Source organism: Anomaloglossus baeobatrachus, chromosome 4 (genome assembly GCF_048569485.1).
Source record: "Anomaloglossus baeobatrachus isolate aAnoBae1 chromosome 4, aAnoBae1.hap1, whole genome shotgun sequence".
In the NCBI taxonomy this organism is placed as follows: Eukaryota; Metazoa; Chordata; class Amphibia; order Anura; family Aromobatidae; genus Anomaloglossus; species Anomaloglossus baeobatrachus.
The window spans coordinates 610,893,765-610,914,967 of NC_134356.1; the positions used below are offsets into that span (position 1 = coordinate 610,893,765).

Below are 21,203 nucleotides of genomic sequence, written 5' to 3' on the forward strand. Positions count from 1 at the left end.
TGTGATCTGGTAAAAAATGTATTTTCAAACTGTGGAAAAAGCAACAACACAAATCCTGTTTTATCAAATAGTTACATTTCGGAGCAAATTTTTCATTTTAAATTTCTGATTGTTTTTTTTTCATATATGCAATGCTGCAGCTCAGCAGCTGCTCCAGTGGCGCAATCGGTCAGCGCGCAGTACTTATAAAGCAGTAACTGATGAGCTATGCCGAGGTTGTGAGTTCAAGCCTCACCTGGAGCAGACTTTTCTTGTCTTCCTTTGTTATTTTGAACAAATGCGTTAGCCAAAGTTTCTCGAGTTCCATCATGATCTACTTGCACGATTGAGAAGGAAGTTTCCGAGAGATATTTACTTTTTATGGTTTCTTGTTTAATTTGCTGTATATTACAAAAGTCTCACCAGTTTTACCATGATCTAGTACCATATTGTAAAGGGAAATGCAAAAGATAAATTGTTTTTTTAAGGCTTCTGGGAGCCAAATATTATTTCCTTCATTGGCATCAATAATGTGGAGTGACTACATGATGAAAAGGACATGACAAAGGAAGCCCTGGCTCTCAGCAGAAAAGAAAGAAGCACGTGGTTATGGTTGTTTTCAAGTTGGAGTACAAACTTACAAGACCATTTTTGAAAATGCAATTAAAACGGATAATTGCCTGCTACAGAAAATAGAACCCACGGCATGAACTACCTTGAGAAGCCCCAGTGGCCTAATGGATAAGGCACTGGCCTCCTAAGCCAGGGATTGTGGGTTCAAGTCCCATCTGGGGTGTTTGCTTATCTCTGAAACAGCGCATGGTCTGTCTAATCTTTCTACCAGTTTGAATTTGATCTTGCAAAATTCTCCAAAAAAGAAAGATTGCTACTTTTAATTGAAAGAAGTGTGACCATGCTAAATAATAAAATACGATATTACAAATACAGCATATAAAATATAGCAACAGAGCGTGTGTTCATCCCAGCCAATGCACATGTGCACTTCCTGAAGCAACAGGATGTTTCAGTTTAAATATGCCCATTGGCCAGTGTGATAAATGTCTCAATTGATTCTTCATAAAGATTGTGATCTGGTAAAAAATGTATTTTCAAACTGTGGAAAAAGCAACAACACAAATCCTGTTTTATCAAATAGTTACATTTCGGAGCAAATTTTTCATTTTAAATTTCTGATTGTTTTTTTTTCATATATGCAATGCTGCAGCCCAGCAGCTGCTCCAGTGGCGCAATCGGTCAGCGCGCGGTACTTATAAAGCAGTAACTGATGAGCTATGCTGAGGTTGTGAGTTCAAGCCTCACCTGGAGCAGACTTTTCTTGTCTTCCTTTGTTATTTTGAACAAATGCGTTAGCCAAAGTTTCTCGAGTTCCATCATGATCTACTTGCACGATTGAGAAGGAAGTTTCCGAGAGATATTTACTTTTTATGGTTTCTTGTTTAATTTGCTGTATATTACAAAAGTCTCACCAGTTTTACCATGATCTAGTACCATATTGTAAAGGGAAATGTAAAAGATAAATTGTTTTTTTAAGGCTTCTGGGAGCCAAATATTATTTCCTTCATTGGCATCAATAATGTGGAGTGACTACATGATGAAAAGGACATGACAAAGGAAGCCCTGGCTCTCAGCAGAAAAGAAAGAAGCACGTGGTTATGGTTGTTTTCAAGTTGGAGTACAAACTTACAAGACCATTTTTGAAAATGCAATTAAAACGGATAATTGCCTGCTACAGAAAATAGAACCCACGGCATGAACTACCTTGAGAAGCCCCAGTGGCCTAATGGATAAGGCACTGGCCTCCTAAGCCAGGGATTGTGGGTTCAAGTCCCATCTGGGGTGTTTGCTTATCTCTGAAACAGCGCATGGTCTGTCTAATCTTTCTACCAGTTTGAATTTGATCTTGCAAAATTCTCCAAAAAAGAAAGATTGCTACTTTTAATTGAAAGAAGTGTGACCATGCTAAATAATAAAATACGATATTACAAATACAGCATATAAAATATAGCAACAGAGCGTGTGTTCATCCCAGCCAATGCACATGTGCACTTCCTGAAGCAACAGGATGTTTCAGTTTAAAAATGCCCATTGGCCAGTGTGATAAATGTCTCAATTGATTCTTCATAAAGATTGTGATCTGGTAAAAAATGTATTTTCAAACTGTGGAAAAAGCAACAACACAAATCCTGTTTTATCAAATAGTTACATTTCGGAGCAAATTTTTCATTTTAAATTTCTGATTGTTTTTTTTTCATATATGCAATGCTGCAGCCCAGCAGCTGCTCCAGTGGCGCAATCGGTCAGCGCGCGGTACTTATAAAGCAGTAACTGATGAGCTATGCCGAGGTTGTGAGTTCAAGCCTCACCTGGAGCAGACTTTTCTTGTCTTCCTTTGTTATTTTGAACAAATGCGTTAGCCAAAGTTTCTCGAGTTCCATCATGATCTACTTGCACGATTGAGAAGGAAGTTTCCGAGAGATATTTACTTTTTATGGTTTCTTGTTTAATTTGCTGTATATTACAAAAGTCTCACCAGTTTTACCATGATCTAGTACCATATTGTAAAGGGAAATGTAAAAGATAAATTGTTTTTTTAAGGCTTCTGGGAGCCAAATATTATTTCCTTCATTGGCATCAATAATGTGGAGTGACTACATGATGAAAAGGACATGACAAAGGAAGCCCTGGCTCTCAGCAGAAAAGAAAGAAGCACGTGGTTATGGTTGTTTTCAAGTTGGAGTACAAACTTACAAGACCATTTTTGAAAATGCAATTAAAACGGATAATTGCCTGCTACAGAAAATAGAACCCACGGCATGAACTACCTTGAGAAGCCCCAGTGGCCTAATGGATAAGGCACTGGCCTCCTAAGCCAAGGATTGTGGGTTCAAGTCCCATCTGGGGTGTTTGCTTATCTCTGAAACAGCGCATGGTCTGTCTAATCTTTCTACCAGTTTGAATTTGATCTTGCAAAATTCTCCAAAAAAGAAAGATTGCTACTTTTAATTGAAAGAAGTGTGACCATGCTAAATAATAAAATACGATATTACAAATACAGCATATAAAATATAGCAACAGAGCGTGTGTTCATCCCAGCCAATGCACATGTGCACTTCCTGAAGCAACAGGATGTTTCAGTTTAAAAATGCCCATTGGCCAGTGTGATAAATGTCTCAATTGATTCTTCATAAAGATTGTGATCTGGTAAAAAATGTATTTTCAAACTGTGGAAAAAGCAACAACACAAATCCTGTTTTATCAAATAGTTACATTTCGGAGCAAATTTTTCATTTTAAATTTCTGATTGTTTTTTTTTCATATATGCAATGCTGCAGCCCAGCAGCTGCTCCAGTGGCGCAATCGGTCAGCGCGCGGTACTTATAAAGCAGTAACTGATGAGCTATGCCGAGGTTGTGAGTTCAAGCCTCACCTGGAGCAGACTTTTCTTGTCTTCCTTTGTTATTTTGAACAAATGCGTTAGCCAAAGTTTCTCGAGTTCCATCATGATCTACTTGCACGATTGAGAAGGAAGTTTCCGAGAGATATTTACTTTTTATGGTTTCTTGTTTAATTTGCTGTATATTACAAAAGTCTCACCAGTTTTACCATGATCTAGTACCATATTGTAAAGGGAAATGTAAAAGATAAATTGTTTTTTTAAGGCTTCTGGGAGCCAAATATTATTTCCTTCATTGGCATCAATAATGTGGAGTGACTACATGATGAAAAGGACATGACAAAGGAAGCCCTGGCTCTCAGCAGAAAAGAAAGAAGCACGTGGTTATGGTTGTTTTCAAGTTGGAGTACAAACTTACAAGACCATTTTTGAAAATGCAATTAAAACGGATAATTGCCTGCTACAGAAAATAGAACCCACGGCATGAACTACCTTGAGAAGCCCCAGTGGCCTAATGGATAAGGCACTGGCCTCCTAAGCCAGGGATTGTGGGTTCAAGTCCCATCTGGGGTGTTTGCTTATCTCTGAAACAGCGCATGGTCTGTCTAATCTTTCTACCAGTTTGAATTTGATCTTGCAAAATTCTCCAAAAAAGAAAGATTGCTACTTTTAATTGAAAGAAGTGTGACCATGCTAAATAATAAAATACGATATTACAAATACAGCATATAAAATATAGCAACAGAGCGTGTGTTCATCCCAGCCAATGCACATGTGCACTTCCTGAAGCAACAGGATGTTTCAGTTTAAAAATGCCCATTGGCCAGTGTGATAAATGTCTCAATTGATTCTTCATAAAGATTGTGATCTGGTAAAAAATGTATTTTCAAACTGTGGAAAAAGCAACAACACAAATCTTGTTTTATCAAATAGTTACATTTCGGAGCAAATTTTTCATTTTAAATTTCTGATTGTTTTTTTTTCATATATGCAATGCTGCAGCCCAGCAGCTGCTCCAGTGGCGCAATCGGTCAGCGCGCGGTACTTATAAAGCAGTAACTGATGAGCTATGCCGAGGTTGTGAGTTCAAGCCTCACCTGGAGCAGACTTTTCTTGTCTTCCTTTGTTATTTTGAACAAATGCGTTAGCCAAAGTTTCTCGAGTTCCATCATGATCTACTTGCACGATTGAGAAGGAAGTTTCCGAGAGATATTTACTTTTTATGGTCTCTTGTTTAATTTGCTGTATATTACAAAAGTCTCACCAGTTTTACCATGATCTAGTACCATATTGTAAAGGGAAATGTAAAAGATAAATTGTTTTTTTAAGGCTTCTGGGAGCCAAATATTATTTCCTTCATTGGCATCAATAATGTGGAGTGACTACATGATGAAAAGGACATGACAAAGGAAGCCTTGGCTCTCAGCAGAAAAGAAAGAAGCACGTGGTTATGGTTGTTTTCAAGTTGGAGTACAAACTTACAAGACCATTTTTGAAAATGCAATTAAAACGGATAATTGCCTGCTACAGAAAATAGAACCCACGGCATGAACTACCTTGAGAAGCCCCAGTGGCCTAATGGATAAGGCACTGGCCTCCTAAGCCAGGGATTGTGGGTTCAAGTCCCATCTGGGGTGTTTGCTTATCTCTGAAACAGCGCATGGTCTGTCTAATCTTTCTACCAGTTTGAATTTGATCTTGCAAAATTCTCCAAAAAAGAAAGATTGCGACTTTTAATTGAAAGAAGTGTGACCATGCTAAATAATAAAATACGATATTACAAATACAGCATATAAAATATAGCAACAGAGCGTGTGTTCATCCCAGCCAATGCACATGTGCACTTCCTGAAGCAACAGGATGTTTCAGTTTAAAAATGCCCATTGGCCAGTGTGATAAATGTCTCAATTGATTCTTCATAAAGATTGTGATCTGGTAAAAAATGTATTTTCAAACTGTGGAAAAAGCAACAACACAAATCCTGTTTTATCAAATAGTTACATTTCGGAGCAAATTTTTCATTTTAAATTTCTGATTGTTTTTTTTTCATATATGCAATGCTGCAGCTCAGCAGCTGCTCCAGTGGCGCAATCGGTCAGCGCGCAGTACTTATAAAGCAGTAACTGATGAGCTATGCCGAGGTTGTGAGTTCAAGCCTCACCTGGAGCAGACTTTTCTTGTCTTCCTTTGTTATTTTGAACAAATGCGTTAGCCAAAGTTTCTCGAGTTCCATCATGATCTACTTGCACGATTGAGAAGGAAGTTTCCGAGAGATATTTACTTTTTATGGTTTCTTGTTTAATTTGCTGTATATTACAAAAGTCTCACCAGTTTTACCATGATCTAGTACCATATTGTAAAGGGAAATGTAAAAGATAAATTGTTTTTTTAAGGCTTCTGGGAGCCAAATATTATTTCCTTCATTGGCATCAATAATGTGGAGTGACTACATGATGAAAAGGACATGACAAAGGAAGCCCTGGCTCTCAGCAGAAAAGAAAGAAGCACGTGGTTATGGTTGTTTTCAAGTTGGAGTACAAACTTACAAGACCATTTTTGAAAATGCAATTAAAACGGATAATTGCCTGCTACAGAAAATAGAACCCACGGCATGAACTACCTTGAGAAGCCCCAGTGGCCTAATGGATAAGGCACTGGCCTCCTAAGCCAGGGATTGTGGGTTCAAGTCCCATCTGGGGTGTTTGCTTATCTCTGAAACAGCGCATGGTCTGTCTAATCTTTCTACCAGTTTGAATTTGATCTTGCAAAATTCTCCAAAAAAGAAAGATTGCTACTTTTAATTGAAAGAAGTGTGACCATGCTAAATAATAAAATACGATATTACAAATACAGCATATAAAATATAGCAACAGAGCGTGTGTTCATCCCAGCCAATGCACATGTGCACTTCCTGAAGCAACAGGATGTTTCAGTTTAAAAATGCCCATTGGCCAGTGTGATAAATGTCTCAATTGATTCTTCATAAAGATTGTGATCTGGTAAAAAATGTATTTTCAAACTGTGGAAAAAGCAACAACACAAATCCTGTTTTATCAAATAGTTACATTTCGGAGCAAATTTTTCATTTTAAATTTCTGATTGTTTTTTTTTCATATATGCAATGCTGCAGCCCAGCAGCTGCTCCAGTGGCGCAATCGGTCAGCGCGCGGTACTTATAAAGCAGTAACTGATGAGCTATGCCGAGGTTGTGAGTTCAAGCCTCACCTGGAGCAGACTTTTCTTGTCTTCCTTTGTTATTTTGAACAAATGCGTTAGCCAAAGTTTCTCGAGTTCCATCATGATCTACTTGCACGATTGAGAAGGAAGTTTCCGAGAGATATTTACTTTTTATGGTTTCTTGTTTAATTTGCTGTATATTACAAAAGTCTCACCAGTTTTACCATGATCTAGTACCATATTGTAAAGGGAAATGTAAAAGATAAATTGTTTTTTTAAGGCTTCTGGGAGCCAAATATTATTTCCTTCATTGGCATCAATAATGTGGAGTGACTACATGATGAAAAGGACATGACAAAGGAAGCCCTGGCTCTCAGCAGAAAAGAAAGAAGCACGTGGTTATGGTTGTTTTCAAGTTGGAGTACAAACTTACAAGACCATTTTTGAAAATGCAATTAAAACGGATAATTGCCTGCTACAGAAAATAGAACCCACGGCATGAACTACCTTGAGAAGCCCCAGTGGCCTAATGGATAAGGCACTGGCCTCCTAAGCCAGGGATTGTGGGTTCAAGTCCCATCTGGGGTGTTTGCTTATCTCTGAAACAGCGCATGGTCTGTCTAATCTTTCTACCAGTTTGAATTTGATCTTGCAAAATTCTCCAAAAAAGAAAGATTGCTACTTTTAATTGAAAGAAGTGTGACCATGCTAAATAATAAAATACGATATTACAAATACAGCATATAAAATATAGCAACAGAGCGTGTGTTCATCCCAGCCAATGCACATGTGCACTTCCTGAAGCAACAGGATGTTTCAGTTTAAAAATGCCCATTGGCCAGTGTGATAAATGTCTCAATTGATTCTTCATAAAGATTGTGATCTGGTAAAAAATGTATTTTCAAACTGTGGAAAAAGCAACAACACAAATCCTGTTTTATCAAATAGTTACATTTCGGAGCAAATTTTTCATTTTAAATTTCTGATTGTTTTTTTTTCATATATGCAATGCTGCAGCCCAGCAGCTGCTCCAGTGGCGCAATCGGTCAGCGCGCGGTACTTATAAAGCAGTAACTGATGAGCTATGCCGAGGTTGTGAGTTCAAGCCTCACCTGGAGCAGACTTTTCTTGTCTTCCTTTGTTATTTTGAACAAATGCGTTAGCCAAAGTTTCTCGAGTTCCATCATGATCTACTTGCACGATTGAGAAGGAAGTTTCTGAGAGATATTTACTTTTTATGGTTTCTTGTTTAATTTGCTGTATATTACAAAAGTCTCACCAGTTTTACCATGATCTAGTACCATATTGTAAAGGGAAATGTAAAAGATAAATTGTTTTTTTAAGGCTTCTGGGAGCCAAATATTATTTCCTTCATTGGCATCAATAATGTGGAGTGACTACATGATGAAAAGGACATGACAAAGGAAGCCCTGGCTCTCAGCAAAAAAGAAAGAAGCACGTGGTTATGGTTGTTTTCAAGTTGGAGTACAAACTTACAAGACCATTTTTGAAAATGCAATTAAAACGGATAATTGCCTGCTACAGAAAATAGAACCCACGGCATGAACTACCTTGAGAAGCCCCAGTGGCCTAATGGATAAGGCACTGGCCTCCTAAGCCAGGGATTGTGGGTTCAAGTCCCATCTGGGGTGTTTGCTTATCTCTGAAACAGCGCATGGTCTGTCTAATCTTTCTACCAGTTTGAATTTGATCTTGCAAAATTCTCCAAAAAAGAAAGATTGCTACTTTTAATTGAAAGAAGTGTGACCATGCTAAATAATAAAATACGATATTACAAATACAGCATATAAAATATAGCAACAGAGCGTGTGTTCATCCCAGCCAATGCACATGTGCACTTCCTGAAGCAACAGGATGTTTCAGTTTAAAAATGCCCATTGGCCAGTGTGATAAATGTCTCAATTGATTCTTCATAAAGATTGTGATCTGGTAAAAAATGTATTTTCAAACTGTGGAAAAAGCAACAACACAAATCTTGTTTTATCAAATAGTTACATTTCGGAGCAAATTTTTCATTTTAAATTTCTGATTGTTTTTTTTTCATATATGCAATGCTGCAGCCCAGCAGCTGCTCCAGTGGCGCAATCGGTCAGCGCGCGGTACTTATAAAGCAGTAACTGATGAGCTATGCCGAGGTTGTGAGTTCAAGCCTCACCTGGAGCAGACTTTTCTTGTCTTCCTTTGTTATTTTGAACAAATGCGTTAGCCAAAGTTTCTCGAGTTCCATCATGATCTACTTGCACGATTGAGAAGGAAGTTTCCGAGAGATATTTACTTTTTATGGTCTCTTGTTTAATTTGCTGTATATTACAAAAGTCTCACCAGTTTTACCATGATCTAGTACCATATTGTAAAGGGAAATGTAAAAGATAAATTGTTTTTTTAAGGCTTCTGGGAGCCAAATATTATTTCCTTCATTGGCATCAATAATGTGGAGTGACTACATGATGAAAAGGACATGACAAAGGAAGCCTTGGCTCTCAGCAGAAAAGAAAGAAGCACGTGGTTATGGTTGTTTTCAAGTTGGAGTACAAACTTACAAGACCATTTTTGAAAATGCAATTAAAACGGATAATTGCCTGCTACAGAAAATAGAACCCACGGCATGAACTACCTTGAGAAGCCCCAGTGGCCTAATGGATAAGGCACTGGCCTCCTAAGCCAGGGATTGTGGGTTCAAGTCCCATCTGGGGTGTTTGCTTATCTCTGAAACAGCGCATGGTCTGTCTAATCTTTCTACCAGTTTGAATTTGATCTTGCAAAAGTCTCCAAAAAAGAAAGATTGCTACTTTTAATTGAAAGAAGTGTGACCATGCTAAATAATAAAATACGATATTACAAATACAGCATATAAAATATAGCAACAGAGCGTGTGTTCATCCCAGCCAATGCACATGTGCACTTCCTGAAGCAACAGGATGTTTCAGTTTAAAAATGCCCATTGGCCAGTGTGATAAATGTCTCAATTGATTCTTCATAAAGATTGTGATCTGGTAAAAAATGTATTTTCAAACTGTGGAAAAAGCAACAACACAAATCCTGTTTTATCAAATAGTTACATTTCGGAGCAAATTTTTCATTTTAAATTTCTGATTGTTTTTTTTTCATATATGCAATGCTGCAGCTCAGCAGCTGCTCCAGTGGCGCAATCGGTCAGCGCGCAGTACTTATAAAGCAGTAACTGATGAGCTATGCCGAGGTTGTGAGTTCAAGCCTCACCTGGAGCAGACTTTTCTTGTCTTCCTTTGTTATTTTGAACAAATGCGTTAGCCAAAGTTTCTCGAGTTCCATCATGATCTACTTGCACGATTGAGAAGGAAGTTTCCGAGAGATATTTACTTTTTATGGTTTCTTGTTTAATTTGCTGTATATTACAAAAGTCTCACCAGTTTTACCATGATCTAGTACCATATTGTAAAGGGAAATGTAAAAGATAAATTGTTTTTTTAAGGCTTCTGGGAGCCAAATATTATTTCCTTCATTGGCATCAATAATGTGGAGTGACTACATGATGAAAAGGACATGACAAAGGAAGCCCTGGCTCTCAGCAGAAAAGAAAGAAGCACGTGGTTATGGTTGTTTTCAAGTTGGAGTACAAACTTACAAGACCATTTTTGAAAATGCAATTAAAACGGATAATTGCCTGCTACAGAAAATAGAACCCACGGCATGAACTACCTTGAGAAGCCCCAGTGGACTAATGGATAAGGCACTGGCCTCCTAAGCCAGGGATTGTGGGTTCAAGTCCCATCTGGGGTGTTTGCTTATCTCTGAAACAGCGCATGGTCTGTCTAATCTTTCTACCAGTTTGAATTTGATCTTGCAAAATTCTCCAAAAAAGAAAGATTGCTACTTTTAATTGAAAGAAGTGTGACCATGCTAAATAATAAAATACGATATTACAAATACAGCATATAAAATATAGCAACAGAGCGTGTGTTCATCCCAGCCAATGCACATGTGCACTTCCTGAAGCAACAGGATGTTTCAGTTTAAAAATGCCCATTGGCCAGTGTGATAAATGTCTCAATTGATTCTTCATAAAGATTGTGATCTGGTAAAAAATGTATTTTCAAACTGTGGAAAAAGCAACAACACAAATCCTGTTTTATCAAATAGTTACATTTCGGAGCAAATTTTTCATTTTAAATTTCTGATTGGTTTTTTTTCATATATGCAATGCTGCAGCCCAGCAGCTGCTCCAGTGGCGCAATCGGTCAGCGCGCGGTACTTATAAAGCAGTAACTGATGAGCTATGCCGAGGTTGTGAGTTCAAGCCTCACCTGGAGCAGACTTTTCTTGTCTTCCTTTGTTATTTTGAACAAATGCGTTAGCCAAAGTTTCTCGAGTTCCATCATGATCTACTTGCACGATTGAGAAGGAAGTTTCCGAGAGATATTTACTTTTTATGGTTTCTTGTTTAATTTGCTGTATATTACAAAAGTCTCACCAGTTTTACCATGATCTAGTACCATATTGTAAAGGGAAATGTAAAAGATAAATTGTTTTTTTAAGGCTTCTGGGAGCCAAATATTATTTCCTTCATTGGCATCAATAATGTGGAGTGACTACATGATGAAAAGGACATGACAAAGGAAGCCCTGGCTCTCAGCAGAAAAGAAAGAAGCACGTGGTTATGGTTGTTTTCAAGTTGGAGTACAAACTTACAAGACCATTTTTGAAAATGCAATTAAAACGGATAATTGCCTGCTACAGAAAATAGAACCCACGGCATGAACTACCTTGAGAAGCCCCAGTGGCCTAATGGATAAGGCACTGGCCTCCTAAGCCAGGGATTGTGGGTTCAAGTCCCATCTGGGGTGTTTGCTTATCTCTGAAACAGCGCATGGTCTGTCTAATCTTTCTACCAGTTTGAATTTGATCTTGCAAAATTCTCCAAAAAAGAAAGATTGCTACTTTTAATTGAAAGAAGTGTGACCATGCTAAATAATAAAATACGATATTACAAATACAGCATATAAAATATAGCAACAGAGCGTGTGTTCATCCCAGCCAATGCACATGTGCACTTCCTGAAGCAACAGGATGTTTCAGTTTAAAAATGCCCATTGGCCAGTGTGATAAATGTCTCAATTGATTCTTCATAAAGATTGTGATCTGGTAAAAAATGTATTTTCAAACTGTGGAAAAAGCAACAACACAAATCCTGTTTTATCAAATAGTTACATTTCGGAGCAAATTTTTCATTTTAAATTTCTGATTGTTTTTTTTTCATATATGCAATGCTGCAGCCCAGCAGCTGCTCCAGTGGCGCAATCGGTCAGCGCGCGGTACTTATAAAGCAGTAACTGATGAGCTATGCCGAGGTTGTGAGTTCAAGCCTCACCTGGAGCAGACTTTTCTTGTCTTCCTTTGTTATTTTGAACAAATGCGTTAGCCAAAGTTTCTCGAGTTCCATCATGATCTACTTGCACGATTGAGAAGGAAGTTTCCGAGAGATATTTACTTTTTATGGTTTCTTGTTTAATTTGCTGTATATTACAAAAGTCTCACCAGTTTTACCATGATCTAGTACCATATTGTAAAGGGAAATGTAAAAGATAAATTGTTTTTTTAAGGCTTCTGGGAGCCAAATATTATTTCCTTCATTGGCATCAATAATGTGGAGTGACTACATGATGAAAAGGACATGACAAAGGAAGCCCTGGCTCTCAGCAGAAAAGAAAGAAGCACGTGGTTATGGTTGTTTTCAAGTTGGAGTACAAACTTACAAGACCATTTTTGAAAATGCAATTAAAACGGATAATTGCCTGCTACAGAAAATAGAACCCACGGCATGAACTACCTTGAGAAGCCCCAGTGGCCTAATGGATAAGGCACTGGCCTCCTAAGCCAGGGATTGTGGGTTCAAGTCCCATCTGGGGTGTTTGCTTATCTCTGAAACAGCGCATGGTCTGTCTAAACTTTCTACCAGTTTGAATTTGATCTTGCAAAATTCTCCAAAAAAGAAAGATTGCTACTTTTAATTGAAAGAAGTGTGACCATGCTAAATAATAAAATACGATATTACAAATACAGCATATAAAATATAGCAACAGAGCGTGTGTTCATCCCAGCCAATGCACATGTGCACTTACTGAAGCAACAGGATGTTTCAGTTTAAAAATGCCCATTGGCCAGTGTGATAAATGTCTCAATTGATTCTTCATAAAGATTGTGATCTGGTAAAAAATGTATTTTCAAACTGTGGAAAAAGCAACAACACAAATCCTGTTTTATCAAATAGTTACATTTCGGAGCAAATTTTTCATTTTAAATTTCTGATTGGTTTTTTTTCATATATGCAATGCTGCAGCCCAGCAGCTGCTCCAGTGGCGCAATCGGTCAGCGCGCGGTACTTATAAAGCAGTAACTGATGAGCTATGCCGAGGTTGTGAGTTCAAGCCTCACCTGGAGCAGACTTTTCTTGTCTTCCTTTGTTATTTTGAACAAATGCGTTAGCCAAAGTTTCTCGAGTTCCATCATGATCTACTTGCACGATTGAGAAGGAAGTTTCCGAGAGATATTTACTTTTTATGGTTTCTTGTTTAATTTGCTGTATATTACAAAAGTCTCACCAGTTTTACCATGATCTAGTACCATATTGTAAAGGGAAATGTAAAAGATAAATTGTTTTTTTAAGGCTTCTGGGAGCCAAATATTATTTCCTTCATTGGCATCAATAATGTGGAGTGACTACATGATGAAAAGGACATGACAAAGGAAGCCTTGGCTCTCAGCAGAAAAGAAAGAAGCACGTGGTTATGGTTGTTTTCAAGTTGGAGTACAAACTTACAAGACCATTTTTGAAAATGCAATTAAAACGGATAATTGCCTGCTACAGAAAATAGAACCCACGGCATGAACTACCTTGAGAAGCCCCAGTGGCCTAATGGATAAGGCACTGGCCTCCTAAGCCAGGGATTGTGGGTTCAAGTCCCATCTGGGGTGTTTGCTTATCTCTGAAACAGCGCATGGTCTGTCTAATCTTTCTACCAGTTTGAATTTGATCTTGCAAAATTCTCCAAAAAAGAAAGATTGCGACTTTTAATTGAAAGAAGTGTGACCATGCTAAATAATAAAATACGATATTACAAATACAGCATATAAAATATAGCAACAGAGCGTGTGTTCATCCCAGCCAATGCACATGTGCACTTCCTGAAGCAACAGGATGTTTCAGTTTAAAAATGCCCATTGGCCAGTGTGATAAATGTCTCAACTGATTCTTCATAAAGATTGTGATCTGGTAAAAAATGTATTTTCAAACTGTGGAAAAAGCAACAACACAAATCCTGTTTTATCAAATAGTTACATTTCGGAGCAAATTTTTCATTTTAAATTTCTGATTGTTTTTTTTTCATATATGCAATGCTGCAGCCCAGCAGCTGCTCCAGTGGCGCAATCGGTCAGCGCGCGGTACTTATAAAGCAGTAACTGATGAGCTATGCCGAGGTTGTGAGTTCAAGCCTCACCTGGAGCAGACTTTTCTTGTCTTCCTTTGTTATTTTGAACAAATGCGTTAGCCAAAGTTTCTCGAGTTCCATCATGATCTACTTGCACGATTGAGAAGGAAGTTTCCGAGAGATATTTACTTTTTATGGTTTCTTGTTTAATTTGCTGTATATTACAAAAGTCTCACCAGTTTTACCATGATCTAGTACCATATTGTAAAGGGAAATGTAAAAGATAAATTGTTTTTTTAAGGCTTCTGGGAGCCAAATATTATTTTCTTCATTGGCATCAATAATGTGGAGTGACTACATGATGAAAAGGACATGACAAAGGAAGCCCTGGCTCTCAGCAGAAAAGAAAGAAGCACGTGGTTATGGTTGTTTTCAAGTTGGAGTACAAACTTACAAGACCATTTTTGAAAATGCAATTAAAACAAATAATTGCCTGCTACAGAAAAAAGAACCCACGGCATGAACTACCTTGAGAAGCCCCAGTGGCCTAATGGATAAGGCACTGGCCTCCTAAGCCAGGGATTGTGGGTTCAAGTCCCATCTGGGGTGTTTGCTTATCTCTGAAACAGCGCATGGTCTGTCTAATCTTTCTACCAGTTTGAATTTGATCTTGCAAAATTCTACAAAAAAGAAAGATTGCTACTTTTAATTGAAAGAAGTGTGACCATGCTAAATAATAAAATACGATATTACAAATACAGCATATAAAATATAGCAACAGAGCGTGTGTTCATCCCAGCCAATGCACATGTGCACTTCCTGAAGCAACAGGATGTTTCAGTTTAAAAATGCCCATTGGCCAGTGTGATAAATGTCTCAATTGATTCTTCATAAAGATTGTGATCTGGTAAAAAATGTATTTTCAAACTGTGGAAAAAGCAACAACACAAATCCTGTTTTATCAAATAGTTACATTTCGGAGCAAATTTTTCATTTTAAATTTCTGATTGTTTTTTTTTCATATATGCAATGCTGCAGCTCAGCAGCTGCTCCAGTGGCGCAATTGGTCAGCGCGCGGTACTTATAAAGCAGTAACTGATGAGCTATGCCGAGGTTGTGAGTTCAAGCCTCACCTGGAGCAGAATTTTTTTGTCTTCCTTTGTTATTTTGAACAAATGCGTTAGCCAAAGTTTCTCGAGTTCCATCATGATCTACTTGCACGATTGAGAAGGAAGTTTCCGAGAGATATTTACTTTTTATGGTTTCTTGTTTAATTTGCTGTATATTACAAAAGTCTCACCAGTTTTACCATGATCTAGTACCATATTGTAAAGGGAAATGTAAAAGATAAATTGTTTTTTTAAGGCTTCTGGGAGCCAAATATTATTTCCTTCATTGGCATCAATAATGTGGAGTGACTACATGATGAAAAGGACATGACAAAGGAAGCCCTGGCTCTCAGCAGAAAAGAAAGAAGCACGTGGTTATGGTTGTTTTCAAGTTGGAGTACAAACTTACAAGACCATTTTTGAAAATGCAATTAAAATGGATAATTGCCTGCTACAGAAAAAAGAACCCACAGCATGAACTACCTTGAGAAGCCCCAGTGGCCTAATGGATAAGGCACTGGCCTCCTAAGCCAGGGATTGTGGGTTCAAGTCCCATCTGGGGTGTTTGCTTATCTCTGAAACAGCGCATGGTCTGTCTAATCTTTCTACCAGTTTGAATTTGATCTTGCAAAATTCTCCAAAAAAGAAAGATTGCGACTTTTAATTGAAAGAAGTGTGACCATGCTAAATAATAAAATACGATATTACAAATACAGCATATAAAATATAGCAACAGAGCGTGTGTTCATCCCAGCCAATGCACATGTGCACTTCCTGAAGCAACAGGATGTTTCAGTTTAAAAATGCCCATTGGCCAGTGTGATAAATGTCTCAATTGATTCTTCATAAAGATTGTGATCTGGTAAAAAATGTATTTTCAAACTGTGGAAAAAGCAACAACACAAATCCTGTTTTATCAAATAGTTACATTTCGGAGCAAATTTTTCATTTTAAATTTCTGATTGTTTTTTTTTCATATATGCAATGCTGCAGCCCAGCAGCTGCTCCAGTGGCGCAATCGGTCAGCGCGCGGTACTTATAAAGCAGTAACTGATGAGCTATGCCGAGGTTGTGAGTTCAAGCCTCACCTGGAGCAGACTTTTCTTGTCTTCCTTTGTTATTTTGAACAAATGCGTTAGCCAAAGTTTCTCGAGTTCCATCATGATCTACTTGCACGATTGAGAAGGAAGTTTCCGAGAGATATTTACTTTTTATGGTTTCTTGTTTAATTTGCTGTATATTACAAAAGTCTCACCAGTTTTACCATGATCTAGTACCATATTGTAAAGGGAAATGTAAAAGATAAATTGTTTTTTTAAGGCTTCTGGGAGCCAAATATTATTTCCTTCATTGGCATCAATAATGTGGAGTGACTACATGATGAAAAGGACATGACAAAGGAAGCCCTGGCTCTCAGCAGAAAAGAAAGAAGCACGTGGTTATGGTTGTTTTCAAGTTGGAGTACAAACTTACAAGACCATTTTTGAAAATGCAATTAAAACGGATAATTGCCTGCTACAGAAAATAGAACCCACGGCATGAACTACCTTGAGAAGCCCCAGTGGCCTAATGGATAAGGCACTGGCCTCCTAAGCCAGGGATTGTGGGTTCAAGTCCCATCTGGGGTGTTTGCTTATCTCTGAAACAGCGCATGGTCTGTCTAATCTTTCTACCAGTTTGAATTTGATCTTGCAAAAGTCTCCAAAAAAGAAAGATTGCTACTTTTAATTGAAAGAAGTGTGACCATGCTAAATAATAAAATACGATATTACAAATACAGCATATAAAATATAGCAACAGAGCGTGTGTTCATCCCAGCCAATGCACATGTGCACTTCCTGAAGCAACAGGATGTTTCAGTTTAAAAATGCCCATTGGCCAGTGTGATAAATGTCTCAATTGATTCTTCATAAAGATTGTGATCTGGTAAAAAATGTATTTTCAAACTGTGGAAAAAGCAACAACACAAATCCTGTTTTATCAAATAGTTACATTTCGGAGCAAATTTTTCATTTTAAATTTCTGATTGGTTTTTTTTCATATATGCAATGCTGCAGCCCAGCAGCTGCTCCAGTGGCGCAATCGGTCAGCGCGCGGTACTTATAAAGCAGTAACTGATGAGCTATGCTGAGGTTGTGAGTTCAAGCCTCACCTGGAGCAGACTTTTCTTGTCTTCCTTTGTTATTTTGAACAAATGCGTTAGCCAAAGTTTCTCGAGTTCCATCATGATCTACTTGCACGATTGAGAAGGAAGTTTCCGAGAGATATTTACTTTTTATGGTTTCTTGTTTAATTTGCTGTATATTACAAAAGTCTCACCAGTTTTACCATGATCTAGTACCATATTGTAAAGGGAAATGTAAAAGATAAATTGTTTTTTTAAGGCTTCTGGGAGCCAAATATTATTTCCTTCATTGGCATCAATAATGTGGAGTGACTACATGATGAAAAGGCCATGACAAAGGAAGCCCTGGCTCTCAGCAGAAAAGAAAGAAGCACGTGGTTATGGTTGTTTTCAAGTTGGAGTACAAACTTACAAGACCATTTTTGAAAATGCAATTAAAACGGATAATTGCCTGCTACAGAAAATAGAACCCACGGCATGAACTACCTTGAGAAGCCCCAGTGGCCTGATGGATAAGGCACTGGCCTCCTAAGCCAGGGATTGTGGGTTCAAGTCCCATCTGGGGTGTTTGCTTATCTCTGAAACAGCGCATGGTCTGTCTAATCTTTCTACCAGTTTGAATTTGATCTTGCAAAATTCTCCAAAAAAGAAAGATTGCTACTTTTAATTGAAAGAAGTGTGACCATGCTAAATAATAAAATACGATATTACAAATACAGCATATAAAATATAGCAACAGAGCGTGTGTTCATCCCAGCCAATGCACATGTGCACTTCCTGAAGCAACAGGATGTTTCAGTTTAAATATGCCCATTGGCCAGTGTGATAAATGTCTCAATTGATTCTTCATAAAGATTGTGATCTGGTAAAAAATGTATTTTCAAACTGTGGAAAAAGCAACAACACAAATCCTGTTTTATCAAATAGTTACATTTCGGAGCAAATTTTTCATTTTAAATTTCTGATTGTTTTTTTTTCATATATGCAATGCTGCAGCCCAGCAGCTGCTCCAGTGGCGCAATCGGTCAGCGCGCGGTACTTATAAAGCAGTAACTGATGAGCTATGCCGAGGTTGTGAGTTCAAGCCTCACCTGGAGCAGACTTTTCTTGTCTTCCTTTGTTATTTTGAACAAATGCGTTAGCCAAAGTTTCTCGAGTTCCATCATGATCTACTTGCACGATTGAGAAGGAAGTTTCCGAGAGATATTTACTTTTTATGGTTTCTTGTTTAATTTGCTGTATATTACAAAAGTCTCACCAGTTTTACCATGATCTAGTACCATATTGTAAAGGGAAATGTAAAAGATAAATTGTTTTTTTAAGGCTTCTGGGAGCCAAATATTATTTCCTTCATTGGCATCAATAATGTGGAGTGACTACATGATGAAAAGGACATGACAAAGGAAGCCTTGGCTCTCAGCAGAAAAGAAAGAAGCACGTGGTTATGGTTGTTTTCAAGTTGGAGTACAAACTTACAAGACCATTTTTGAAAATGCAATTAAAACGGATAATTGCCTGCTACAGAAAAAAGAACCCACGGCATGAACTACCTTGAGAAGCCCCAGTGGCCTAATAGATAAGGCACTGGCCTCCTAAGCCAGGGATTGTGGGTTCAAGTCCCATCTGGGGTGTTTGCTTATCTCTGAAACAGCGCATGGTCTGTCTAATCTTTCTATCAGTTTGAATTTGATCTTGCAAAATTCTCCAAAAAAGAAAGATGGCGACTTTTAATTGAAAGAAGTGTGACCATGCTAAATAATAAAATACGATATTACAAATACAGCATATAAAATATAGCAACAGAGCGTGTGTTCATCCCAGCCAATGCACATCTGCACTTCCTGAAGCAACAGGATGTTTCAGTTTAAAAATGCCCATTGGCCAGTGTGATAAATGTCTCAATTGATTCTTCATAAAGATTGTGATCTGGTAAAAAATGTATTTTCAAACTGTGGAAAAAGCAACAACACAAATCCTGTTTTATCAAATAGTTACATTTCGGAGCAAATTTTTCATTTTAAATTTCTGATTGTTTTTTTTTCATATATGCAATGCTGCAGCCCAGCAGCTGCTCCAGTGGCGCAATCGGTCAGCGCGCGGTACTTATAAAGCAGTAACTGATGAGCTATGCCGAGGTTGTGAGTTCAAGTCTCACCTGGAGCAGACTTTTCTTGTCTTCCTTTGTTATTTTGAACAAATGCGTTAGCCAAAGTTTCTCGAGTTCCATCATGATCTACTTGCACGATTGAGAAGGAAGTTTCCGAGAGATATTTACTTTTTATGGTTTCTTGTTTAATTTGCTGTATATTACAAAAGTCTCACCAGTTTTACCATGATCTAGTACCATATTGTAAAGGGAAATGTAAAAGATAAATTGTTTTTTTAAGGCTTCTGGGAGCCAAATATTATTTCCTTCATTGGCATCAATAATGTGGAGTGACTACATGATGAAAAGGACATGACAAAGGAAGCCCTGGCTCTCAGCAGAAAAGAAAGAAGCACGTGGTTATGGTTGTTTTCAAGTTGGAGTACAAACTTACAAGACCATTTTTGAAAATGCAATTAAAACGGATAATTGCCTGCTACAGAAAATAGAACCCACGGCATGAACTACCTTGAGAAGCCCCAGTGGCCTAATGGATAAGGCACTGGCCTCCTAAGCCAGGGATTGTGGGTTCAAGTCCCATCTGGGGCGTTTGCTTATCTCTGAAACAGCGCATGGTCTGTCTAATCATTCTACCAGTTTGAATTTGATCTTGCAAAATTCTCCAAAAAAGAAAGATTGCTACTTTTAATTGAAAGAAGTGTGACCATGCTAAATAATAAAATACGATATTACAAATACAGCATATAAAATATAGCAACAGAGCGTGTGTTCATCCCAGCCAATGCACATCTGCACTTCCTGAAGCAACAGGATGTTTCAGTTTAAAAATGCCCATTGGCCAGTGTGATAAATGTCTCAATTGATTCTTCATAAAGATTGTGATCTGGTAAAAAATGTATTTTCAAACTGTGGAAAAAGCAACAACACAAATCCTGTTTTATCAAATAGTTACATTTCGGAGCAAATTTTTCATTTTAAATTTCTGATTGGTTTTTTTTCATATATGCAATGCTGCAGCCCAGCAGCTGCTCCAGTGGCGCAATCGGTCAGCGCGCGGTACTTATAAAGCAGTAACTGATGAGCTATGCCGAGGTTGTGAGTTCAAGCCTCACCTGGAGCAGACTTTTCTTGTCTTCCTTTGTTATTTTGAACAAATGCGTTAGCCAAAGTTTCTCGAGTTCCATCATGATCTACTTGCACGATTGAGAAGGAAGTTTCCGAGAGATATTTACTTTTTATGGTTTCTTGTTTAATTTGCTGTATATTACAAAAGTCTCACCAGTTTTACCATGATCTAGTACCATATTGTAAAGGGAAATGTAAAAGATAAATTGTTTTTTTAAGGCTTCTGGGAGCCAAATATTATTTCCTTCATTGGCATCAATAATGTGGAGTGACTACATGATGAAAAGGACATGACAAAGGAAGCCTTGGCTCTCAGCAGAAAAGAAAGAAGCACGTGGTTATGGTTGTTTTCAAGTTGGAGTACAAACTTACAAGACCATTTTTGAAAATGCAATTAAAACGGATAATTGCCTGCTACAGAAAATAGAACCCACGGCATGAACTACCTTGAGAAGCCCCAGTGGCCTAATGGATAAGGCACTGGCCTCCTAAGCCAGGGATTGTGGGTTCAAGTCCCATCTGGGGTGTTTGCTTATCTCTGAAACAGCGCATGGTCTGTCTAATCTTTCTACCAGTTTGAATTTGATCTTGCAAAATTCTCCAAAAAAGAAAGATTGCTACTTTTAATTGAAAGAAGTGTGACCATGCTAAATAATAAAATACGATATTACAAATACAGCATATAAAATATAGCAACAGAGCGTGTGTTCATCCCAGCTAATGCACATGTGCACTTCCT

At 37.9% G+C, this 21,203-nt stretch overlaps 40 non-coding genes across 40 annotated transcripts; all 40 read left to right on the forward strand.

Annotated features, from left to right (window-relative positions):
• The first annotated feature begins 150 nt into the window (after positions 1 to 150).
• On the forward strand, positions 151 to 243 carry TRNAI-UAU (transfer RNA isoleucine (anticodon UAU)). Its single transcript is given in 2 exon segments — positions 151 to 188; positions 208 to 243. It is a non-coding gene; the product is annotated as a tRNA-Ile (tRNA).
• Positions 244 to 702: 459 nt separating this feature from the next.
• Positions 703 to 775, forward strand: TRNAR-CCU (transfer RNA arginine (anticodon CCU)). Its single transcript has one exon. It is a non-coding gene; the product is annotated as a tRNA-Arg (tRNA).
• A 439-nt stretch (positions 776 to 1,214) lies between these two features.
• TRNAI-UAU (transfer RNA isoleucine (anticodon UAU)) lies at positions 1,215 to 1,307 on the forward strand. The gene is given in 2 exon segments: positions 1,215 to 1,252; positions 1,272 to 1,307. It is a non-coding gene; the product is annotated as a tRNA-Ile (tRNA).
• Positions 1,308 to 1,766: 459 nt separating this feature from the next.
• On the forward strand, positions 1,767 to 1,839 carry TRNAR-CCU (transfer RNA arginine (anticodon CCU)). The gene has a single exon. It is a non-coding gene; the product is annotated as a tRNA-Arg (tRNA).
• Positions 1,840 to 2,278: 439 nt separating this feature from the next.
• Positions 2,279 to 2,371, forward strand: TRNAI-UAU (transfer RNA isoleucine (anticodon UAU)). The gene is given in 2 exon segments: positions 2,279 to 2,316; positions 2,336 to 2,371. It is a non-coding gene; the product is annotated as a tRNA-Ile (tRNA).
• Positions 2,372 to 2,830: 459 nt separating this feature from the next.
• TRNAR-CCU (transfer RNA arginine (anticodon CCU)) lies at positions 2,831 to 2,903 on the forward strand. The gene has a single exon. It is a non-coding gene; the product is annotated as a tRNA-Arg (tRNA).
• A 439-nt stretch (positions 2,904 to 3,342) lies between these two features.
• TRNAI-UAU (transfer RNA isoleucine (anticodon UAU)) lies at positions 3,343 to 3,435 on the forward strand. Its single transcript is given in 2 exon segments — positions 3,343 to 3,380; positions 3,400 to 3,435. It is a non-coding gene; the product is annotated as a tRNA-Ile (tRNA).
• A 459-nt stretch (positions 3,436 to 3,894) lies between these two features.
• On the forward strand, positions 3,895 to 3,967 carry TRNAR-CCU (transfer RNA arginine (anticodon CCU)). The gene has a single exon. It is a non-coding gene; the product is annotated as a tRNA-Arg (tRNA).
• A 439-nt stretch (positions 3,968 to 4,406) lies between these two features.
• TRNAI-UAU (transfer RNA isoleucine (anticodon UAU)) lies at positions 4,407 to 4,499 on the forward strand. The gene is given in 2 exon segments: positions 4,407 to 4,444; positions 4,464 to 4,499. It is a non-coding gene; the product is annotated as a tRNA-Ile (tRNA).
• A 459-nt stretch (positions 4,500 to 4,958) lies between these two features.
• TRNAR-CCU (transfer RNA arginine (anticodon CCU)) lies at positions 4,959 to 5,031 on the forward strand. The gene has a single exon. It is a non-coding gene; the product is annotated as a tRNA-Arg (tRNA).
• Positions 5,032 to 5,470: 439 nt separating this feature from the next.
• TRNAI-UAU (transfer RNA isoleucine (anticodon UAU)) lies at positions 5,471 to 5,563 on the forward strand. The gene is given in 2 exon segments: positions 5,471 to 5,508; positions 5,528 to 5,563. It is a non-coding gene; the product is annotated as a tRNA-Ile (tRNA).
• A 459-nt stretch (positions 5,564 to 6,022) lies between these two features.
• TRNAR-CCU (transfer RNA arginine (anticodon CCU)) lies at positions 6,023 to 6,095 on the forward strand. The gene has a single exon. It is a non-coding gene; the product is annotated as a tRNA-Arg (tRNA).
• Positions 6,096 to 6,534: 439 nt separating this feature from the next.
• Positions 6,535 to 6,627, forward strand: TRNAI-UAU (transfer RNA isoleucine (anticodon UAU)). Its single transcript is given in 2 exon segments — positions 6,535 to 6,572; positions 6,592 to 6,627. It is a non-coding gene; the product is annotated as a tRNA-Ile (tRNA).
• A 459-nt stretch (positions 6,628 to 7,086) lies between these two features.
• On the forward strand, positions 7,087 to 7,159 carry TRNAR-CCU (transfer RNA arginine (anticodon CCU)). The gene has a single exon. It is a non-coding gene; the product is annotated as a tRNA-Arg (tRNA).
• Positions 7,160 to 7,598: 439 nt separating this feature from the next.
• On the forward strand, positions 7,599 to 7,691 carry TRNAI-UAU (transfer RNA isoleucine (anticodon UAU)). The gene is given in 2 exon segments: positions 7,599 to 7,636; positions 7,656 to 7,691. It is a non-coding gene; the product is annotated as a tRNA-Ile (tRNA).
• Positions 7,692 to 8,150: 459 nt separating this feature from the next.
• On the forward strand, positions 8,151 to 8,223 carry TRNAR-CCU (transfer RNA arginine (anticodon CCU)). Its single transcript has one exon. It is a non-coding gene; the product is annotated as a tRNA-Arg (tRNA).
• Positions 8,224 to 8,662: 439 nt separating this feature from the next.
• Positions 8,663 to 8,755, forward strand: TRNAI-UAU (transfer RNA isoleucine (anticodon UAU)). Its single transcript is given in 2 exon segments — positions 8,663 to 8,700; positions 8,720 to 8,755. It is a non-coding gene; the product is annotated as a tRNA-Ile (tRNA).
• A 459-nt stretch (positions 8,756 to 9,214) lies between these two features.
• Positions 9,215 to 9,287, forward strand: TRNAR-CCU (transfer RNA arginine (anticodon CCU)). Its single transcript has one exon. It is a non-coding gene; the product is annotated as a tRNA-Arg (tRNA).
• Positions 9,288 to 9,726: 439 nt separating this feature from the next.
• Positions 9,727 to 9,819, forward strand: TRNAI-UAU (transfer RNA isoleucine (anticodon UAU)). The gene is given in 2 exon segments: positions 9,727 to 9,764; positions 9,784 to 9,819. It is a non-coding gene; the product is annotated as a tRNA-Ile (tRNA).
• A 459-nt stretch (positions 9,820 to 10,278) lies between these two features.
• TRNAR-CCU (transfer RNA arginine (anticodon CCU)) lies at positions 10,279 to 10,351 on the forward strand. The gene has a single exon. It is a non-coding gene; the product is annotated as a tRNA-Arg (tRNA).
• A 439-nt stretch (positions 10,352 to 10,790) lies between these two features.
• TRNAI-UAU (transfer RNA isoleucine (anticodon UAU)) lies at positions 10,791 to 10,883 on the forward strand. The gene is given in 2 exon segments: positions 10,791 to 10,828; positions 10,848 to 10,883. It is a non-coding gene; the product is annotated as a tRNA-Ile (tRNA).
• Positions 10,884 to 11,342: 459 nt separating this feature from the next.
• On the forward strand, positions 11,343 to 11,415 carry TRNAR-CCU (transfer RNA arginine (anticodon CCU)). Its single transcript has one exon. It is a non-coding gene; the product is annotated as a tRNA-Arg (tRNA).
• Positions 11,416 to 11,854: 439 nt separating this feature from the next.
• TRNAI-UAU (transfer RNA isoleucine (anticodon UAU)) lies at positions 11,855 to 11,947 on the forward strand. Its single transcript is given in 2 exon segments — positions 11,855 to 11,892; positions 11,912 to 11,947. It is a non-coding gene; the product is annotated as a tRNA-Ile (tRNA).
• A 459-nt stretch (positions 11,948 to 12,406) lies between these two features.
• TRNAR-CCU (transfer RNA arginine (anticodon CCU)) lies at positions 12,407 to 12,479 on the forward strand. Its single transcript has one exon. It is a non-coding gene; the product is annotated as a tRNA-Arg (tRNA).
• A 439-nt stretch (positions 12,480 to 12,918) lies between these two features.
• Positions 12,919 to 13,011, forward strand: TRNAI-UAU (transfer RNA isoleucine (anticodon UAU)). The gene is given in 2 exon segments: positions 12,919 to 12,956; positions 12,976 to 13,011. It is a non-coding gene; the product is annotated as a tRNA-Ile (tRNA).
• A 459-nt stretch (positions 13,012 to 13,470) lies between these two features.
• Positions 13,471 to 13,543, forward strand: TRNAR-CCU (transfer RNA arginine (anticodon CCU)). Its single transcript has one exon. It is a non-coding gene; the product is annotated as a tRNA-Arg (tRNA).
• Positions 13,544 to 13,982: 439 nt separating this feature from the next.
• TRNAI-UAU (transfer RNA isoleucine (anticodon UAU)) lies at positions 13,983 to 14,075 on the forward strand. Its single transcript is given in 2 exon segments — positions 13,983 to 14,020; positions 14,040 to 14,075. It is a non-coding gene; the product is annotated as a tRNA-Ile (tRNA).
• Positions 14,076 to 14,534: 459 nt separating this feature from the next.
• On the forward strand, positions 14,535 to 14,607 carry TRNAR-CCU (transfer RNA arginine (anticodon CCU)). The gene has a single exon. It is a non-coding gene; the product is annotated as a tRNA-Arg (tRNA).
• Positions 14,608 to 15,046: 439 nt separating this feature from the next.
• TRNAI-UAU (transfer RNA isoleucine (anticodon UAU)) lies at positions 15,047 to 15,139 on the forward strand. The gene is given in 2 exon segments: positions 15,047 to 15,084; positions 15,104 to 15,139. It is a non-coding gene; the product is annotated as a tRNA-Ile (tRNA).
• Positions 15,140 to 15,598: 459 nt separating this feature from the next.
• Positions 15,599 to 15,671, forward strand: TRNAR-CCU (transfer RNA arginine (anticodon CCU)). The gene has a single exon. It is a non-coding gene; the product is annotated as a tRNA-Arg (tRNA).
• A 439-nt stretch (positions 15,672 to 16,110) lies between these two features.
• Positions 16,111 to 16,203, forward strand: TRNAI-UAU (transfer RNA isoleucine (anticodon UAU)). Its single transcript is given in 2 exon segments — positions 16,111 to 16,148; positions 16,168 to 16,203. It is a non-coding gene; the product is annotated as a tRNA-Ile (tRNA).
• A 459-nt stretch (positions 16,204 to 16,662) lies between these two features.
• On the forward strand, positions 16,663 to 16,735 carry TRNAR-CCU (transfer RNA arginine (anticodon CCU)). Its single transcript has one exon. It is a non-coding gene; the product is annotated as a tRNA-Arg (tRNA).
• Positions 16,736 to 17,174: 439 nt separating this feature from the next.
• Positions 17,175 to 17,267, forward strand: TRNAI-UAU (transfer RNA isoleucine (anticodon UAU)). The gene is given in 2 exon segments: positions 17,175 to 17,212; positions 17,232 to 17,267. It is a non-coding gene; the product is annotated as a tRNA-Ile (tRNA).
• Positions 17,268 to 17,726: 459 nt separating this feature from the next.
• TRNAR-CCU (transfer RNA arginine (anticodon CCU)) lies at positions 17,727 to 17,799 on the forward strand. Its single transcript has one exon. It is a non-coding gene; the product is annotated as a tRNA-Arg (tRNA).
• A 439-nt stretch (positions 17,800 to 18,238) lies between these two features.
• TRNAI-UAU (transfer RNA isoleucine (anticodon UAU)) lies at positions 18,239 to 18,331 on the forward strand. The gene is given in 2 exon segments: positions 18,239 to 18,276; positions 18,296 to 18,331. It is a non-coding gene; the product is annotated as a tRNA-Ile (tRNA).
• A 459-nt stretch (positions 18,332 to 18,790) lies between these two features.
• On the forward strand, positions 18,791 to 18,863 carry TRNAR-CCU (transfer RNA arginine (anticodon CCU)). The gene has a single exon. It is a non-coding gene; the product is annotated as a tRNA-Arg (tRNA).
• A 439-nt stretch (positions 18,864 to 19,302) lies between these two features.
• TRNAI-UAU (transfer RNA isoleucine (anticodon UAU)) lies at positions 19,303 to 19,395 on the forward strand. The gene is given in 2 exon segments: positions 19,303 to 19,340; positions 19,360 to 19,395. It is a non-coding gene; the product is annotated as a tRNA-Ile (tRNA).
• Positions 19,396 to 19,854: 459 nt separating this feature from the next.
• TRNAR-CCU (transfer RNA arginine (anticodon CCU)) lies at positions 19,855 to 19,927 on the forward strand. The gene has a single exon. It is a non-coding gene; the product is annotated as a tRNA-Arg (tRNA).
• Positions 19,928 to 20,366: 439 nt separating this feature from the next.
• On the forward strand, positions 20,367 to 20,459 carry TRNAI-UAU (transfer RNA isoleucine (anticodon UAU)). Its single transcript is given in 2 exon segments — positions 20,367 to 20,404; positions 20,424 to 20,459. It is a non-coding gene; the product is annotated as a tRNA-Ile (tRNA).
• Positions 20,460 to 20,918: 459 nt separating this feature from the next.
• On the forward strand, positions 20,919 to 20,991 carry TRNAR-CCU (transfer RNA arginine (anticodon CCU)). Its single transcript has one exon. It is a non-coding gene; the product is annotated as a tRNA-Arg (tRNA).
• The last annotated feature ends 212 nt before the right edge of the window (positions 20,992 to 21,203 follow it).